This window comes from Panthera uncia, chromosome D1 (assembly GCF_023721935.1).
Source record: "Panthera uncia isolate 11264 chromosome D1, Puncia_PCG_1.0, whole genome shotgun sequence".
Classification (NCBI taxonomy): domain Eukaryota; kingdom Metazoa; phylum Chordata; class Mammalia; order Carnivora; family Felidae; genus Panthera; species Panthera uncia.
In genome coordinates, this window is record NC_064808.1 from 109,059,262 (window position 1) to 109,065,261 (window position 6,000).

Genomic DNA, 6,000 nt, shown 5'->3' on the forward strand with positions numbered 1-6,000 from the left:
GGGGGGGCTTAAAACAAATACATTCTCCCAGTTTGGGAGCCTTAAGTCCAAAACCTGTATCGGGCAGAAGTGCAGGTGCCCTCGGGCCGTGCTTGTGGCAGGCCCTCCAGGGGAGGGGGTTCCATGCTGCCAGCACCCTTGGCTTACATCCATGTCCTACAGTCCCTGCCTTGGGTTACATTGTCACCTGTGTCCCCTGTGTCCCCTCTGCCTCATACACAGGACATTGAGGCCCACCTGGGTGACCTGTCCATCTTCAGTCTCTGTCCTAGCTCCATCTTAACCCCTTAACGTTCCCAGGCCCAGGGATTAGGTCATGGGTATATCTTTAGGGGCCACGACTCACCTATCACACCTTGCATAGTAAAGGCCAAACTATAACTTAGTCCAAGGGTCCTGCCACCTTCTCTAGCCCCTGGTGGTAGGTAGGTGAGTCAGGGGTGTTGGTCCCAGTGCTAAACAAGAGGGTCAACCCCAGCCATGTGGCATAGATGGTGCAGGACTGTGCTGAGGGATTCTGGGGACCTGTGTATGTGAAAATGAGGGGTCCTTGAGGAGCCAGGCCTTCCAGGGCTGTATGAAGCATGAAGGCACTCCAAAGAATCTGGACAGTGGCCCCTGACAAGCCAGTCAGGTGTTTGTCATAACCCCTGGGGTTGGGGGATGGTGTATATATTGGAACAGTATCTGAAAAAGGTAATTTGGGGTGGAAAGAATAAAGGAGTTCTCGTAAAATATCGGGCAAGGTATTGTGCAATATAAAGCCCAGGGATGGCCCCTCAGTACCATGAGGGTGCTGACTACCTCACCTGCTGTGCCTTGGTGGTCCCCGGCCTCCACAGACACCCTGGCTGAGAGACTTTTCACTCTGGATCAGTGGGGCAGACAGACCCCTTGGCAGCTGTTACCCTGATGCAGGATCTAGGAGAATAGCATGAGCACCATTGTTTTCACGCCAGACGACAGAAACGAGGCTGCTGGCTCACGGGCAAGGGCGCTGCAAGATTGGGCTGCAGAGCCGTGGACACACAAGGTCTCTGCAGGCACGCAAGGAATGGAAAGAAAGGTCTAAGGCTAAACACAACCCAGAGGCTTTCAGAATTCAAGCAGTGAATAAATCTAAGTCGTGTCATCTCTCAAGTGTTGATAGAAGGATTTGCACAGTTGTCCCGAAAATGTCCTAAGAGTGAAAGCTTAATTATGAAGAGTTGATTTTTATGAGAGGCTACAGAGGTCCTTGTGGGTTGAGAGAGGGCTTTTCTCTCAGACACTATGTTGCAGCTCTGTGTGGGAACCCTGCATCTCTGTTCCCATGTTCACAGGGTTGGAACCAGTGATGTCCCATAACTAGAGTGTGGTCTCTTCATATGGTCCCTAGCTACCACCTCCTGACTTTGTCTCAATCTCCCAGAATAACCTGTGGCCCCCAGGCTCTTCTGGTTCCAGCCCCTCCTACCCACGACTGGAAAGTCTCCTGGACAGTGGTGCAGGGTGATTTGTAATGAATCTGCTCCCAGCTCTCCAGGAGCTCCTCAGAGTAGATCTCCTGGGCATTTAAAGTCCTCTCTGCTAAACAGACTCCATGTTTTCTCTTCATGCTTCTTCGTGGGTCTGGAAGTCATCTGGTCAGCCAGAAGTCCTTCCAATCCTCTTTCGACCCGCAGGTGAGTTAGCCCTGCCTGCAAGAAGCCTTCCCTGGCCTTGCCTCTCCTCTCCCAGCCTCTGGTTAGGGCCTCTGGTTAGGCCCTCTGTTTGCTGAGTGTCTAGAGCCTCTTGTAAGGTCAATCACTGAGTTTGCTGGTTTTCAGTCTACTAGCTCTCTTAAACAGAACTTCCTTGAACCATGATCTTATGGGGAAATACACCTGGAACCTGGGGTTCCTGCAGCCCCCCCAGACCCACCACAGCCCCACTTAGTGGTGCTGGTGCTCTGCCACAACCACGGCTCATGCCAGGCAAGCTGTCTTACCACTAATTGAAGATGGGCTCCAAGAAAACAGAACGTCAACAGCAAGCTCCTTAAACTCCTGGGGGGCAGCATGTCTAACATGGCTGCTTTCATGTGCTGTCCTCCATCTGGGTGCCTGGCACACCGTGGGCTCCCATAGTGTTGCTTAAAGGAATACATGTGTGAATGAAAGATGAATAGATCTACAAGGAGAACAACAGTGGGAGGGATACCAGAAAAGGCTCAAATAAAAGGGGTGGGGGCTTGAGGCTGTGGTCGGACAGGGAAGTCCCCAAAATGTCCACTGCCCCAATTGCCATTGGGTCCCTTGCTCTTGAACGGAGGTCGTGGGGGGAAATCTGAGTGCTAGAAGCATGAGCCCACTGGTTGAGGTTGACCAAAAAAAAACCCTGGATGGGATTATTTCCAAGCGCCAAGCCTGCTGTGTCTGCAGCAAGCCCTGGCCTCGAGGGTTCGGGATCCCGCAGATGCTGCAAATGGTATTTCCGGCCCCCACTGAAGCCCTTATTCAGCTTCACACCATTCTTGCTCTGCTGGAGGTTCAGATCCACGAGCCGCAGGAAGTGTGGCAGAGACCAAGAAATCCAAACTCGTGGCCCCGGGGCATTTGGTGGCATCCTGTGTTGTCCAGTCAGATTTTTAAAAATCTGGAGTGACATCCAGTGGAAAGGAATGGGATGAAAACAGGGAAGGTTAATTTTTATCAGGGATCATTAAGGTGACACATGGTTAGACTTGAAAGCAGCTTCTGATGATGTGCTTCCTTAAGTCCAAGTAACAGCTGGTGTACCAAGTAGAACTTCCGGGTGGCAACATGTGCACTCCTACTGAATTTGGACACCAGGTGTCATGATACCCACACAAGATATGGAGCTGGTACACTGTCCATTTGGTTCAGATGAGTATACATGAGCCGTGTGCCCCTTGACCCACTGGGGAGGTCTTAAGGGCAAGTGCCAGCCCCAGAGATGGTCACTGCCCATGCCCTGTAACAGGTAAGCTGCCTCAGCCTTTCTTGTGAAGAGAGCAATGAATAAATATTTCCAAGGTGCTTAAATACTATGGATGGTGGGGGATCCCTGGCTGGTTCCATGGATATATAGCATGTGACTCTTGATCTCGGGGTCATGAATTCAAGCCCTATGTTAGGTGCACAGTTGGCTTAACAATACAGGCAAAATGGTAACCATTCACGCTAAATGTCTGTGTACTTATTTTGGTTTTCTATAGTAGGGAACAAATCCAGTAAATGAATTATAGAGCAGAGGATTTTAGGTATTAATACCTGTCAACAAATGTGGGACATCAAGGTATGAATGGTGTTTTGAAGGTAAGAGGGCAGAATAGCCTGCAGGTTAAAATACTCAAGGGACAGTTCTGTTAAGAGGTCGATCTTGAACCCTCCTTTTGAAGTAAGGTGTGCCCAGGAACTTGGAGGCTGGAGAGCCTCAAGTATGGGAGGACAAAGTGGTAAAACTTGGACAGCACGAGCATCAGGAGATAAATCCTTAGAAGTTGATCTTGAAAACGTGGACATGTACTTGAAGGCATGTGCACACATACAACACCACTACATGATGCTTAACTAATGGCTGACCTATGAAAGATCTGAATAAATGAAGGAATAAATAGTTCGTATTCATAATTGAAGCAAATTCAGTAGCCATCACTAGAACAGTGTCTCCAGGTAGGATGGTCACATGAACTTGCTTAAACACCTGTTCCATCCCAGAGCTTCAGAGCATACGATGGATCTGATAAAAGCTCTTTCTCTAGGGTCTGGGGGCATGGATGGAGGCTCCTAGGGACCCTGGGAATATAGGCGCTCAAGCTTGCTTGTCTTCCTTCAAGAAATCATTTAGGTCATTGGTAACTATCCTTGTGTACCAGAAGACACTAGAGGTCCAGCATTTCTAGAATGTCTCTGGATGACTCCTAAGTCTCAAATCTGGGTCTCCAGTATGAACAACAAATTAAAATCCAAGAAAAGAGGTTCTTTTTTTTTTTTTTTTTTTTTTTTTAAGTGGAACGAACTAAGCTTGTGAAATCCTATGCCAACTGATGGACTTTGAGCAGTGCATTGGGACAGCTTCCCCATGAGCCATACATCCTGATCTAGATGTTCTAGCGTGGTCCCCTCACTCTGACTGTGGGCTGGCCCAGCCCTGAAGAACCAGGAAGAGATTCGAAAAGTGACAGAAGATGGAAAAAGACATCGAATTTCTGTTAACTCACTCTGGTGGGAACCCCCTGATTCCATGTAAGAGGCTGACCATGAAGAGATTGTCCAGAAGATGGTAGGCTCCCACCAGCCACATAAAGAAGCTTGCCTCACACCCCCCCAAGCTACTGCAGCTGTCCTAGCCTGGGGCCAGACGTGCCAGAGGGGCCATGTTGACTGTCATGCCCAGTTAGAATGTTTAGATGTCTGAAACCACAGCCAGTGTGTAACTGCACCCTCTTGAGGGACCCAAGATCAGAAGCTCTCTACTAAACCTCTACCAACAGAACTAGAGTATTACAGTAAGTTCATAAACAGATAAGAAAGCCTTGGGTTAATTGAAACAAGGTGCAAAACATTAAAATTCTAAGTGATAAAAATGTAAAGCAATCTTTGAAACCAACTTACAGTCATTACTAGGTTCTCTCTAAAGTATAGAAACATTTCCTCTGTAGTATAACAGTCCTGACAACCTTATGACCTATCCTTCTTCCCGTTTCGGACGGACTGTTTCCCCAGAATCCTTATATTCTAATCCCTACGGTGATGGGATTTGGATGTGGGACCTTCAGGAGATGATCCTGTCACGAGGCGGAGCCTTGGTGATTGGGGCTGGTGCCCTTACAAGAAGACCCAGGGAACTGATGATCTCTCTGCAGAGAATATGGCAAGAAGGCTATTGGCAGGCCAGGAAGGGTCCTCACTAGGAACTGATCCAGCCAGCACATGGTCTTAGATGTCCCAGTCTCCAGAACCATGAGAAAAACTTTTGTGTTCCAGCCACCAAAGCTGTGGTATTTTCGTTAGAGCGGCACAAACCAAGTGCACTTGTCGTGAGGGACAGACTGGTCCTAAACTAACTGACCAGGTGCGCTCAGTAAAATAAGCCTTCAAGCCTCGTTTCTGACTTTAATACATATATCCTTAAGTTTGAAAACACAAGTAGGGTAGAGGTAGAGTGGGCTAGAGGGAATCCCAACCAGGCTCTGTGCCGTCGGTGAAGAGCCTTGACGTGAGGCTCAAACTCCTGAAACTGATAGGACCTGAGCAGAAAATGAGAGTCACTTACTGATGGAGTCATCCAGGTGCCCCTCTCAAAACAGGAAGCATTTTTTCTTGTACCTTTTTAGGCCACCTAAATTCATAAAGAGGGTCCTTCATTGTTTAATATTTACTGAACTTGGTATGATTCGGTTCTACCCAAGTGCTTGGAGTGTTGGCTGTGGTACTAAACTTTGAAGGAACCCTGTGAGGGAGATGACCTGTCTTTGGACGCTCTTTTTCCTCATGGTGATGAGGTTTTGGGGTAATGGTTGGGGGTTCATGGTGTCCAGAGCTGACAGCCAAGTACGAATTCTTAAAGACACTTTTGTTGGAAAAAGGTGATCCTGTAAAGCATGGGGACAGGACCCAAGGGCAGAACGAGCTGCCCTGGGGTTGTGAAGAGTGATAATAAACTTGGGAGTTGGGGAAGGTCAAGTCACACGGAGGTTCCTAGAGGGACTTCGATAGGCTAAAGAGGACTCCTAAGATACCTAAGGCCTTGCTATTGTCAAGCTGAGGTGGTTTTTCCTCTTGTAAGGCATCAATGTCGGGATGGTGCAGGTTCTGGGAGAAACCTACTCTGTCCTGGTCTCAAGGACTTGTCTACGGGCTCCAGGTTAGGAAACTTAATTTTACCTGCTGTCTTCTACTTGACTTGGTTCCTCACATGACTGTGGAGAAAGGGGGGTGATGTTGGGGCTCTAGGAAACTGAGTTGATAGGTTTCTGGAGATGAGGCTGTTGACAAGATTGCCTATGTCTTTTAA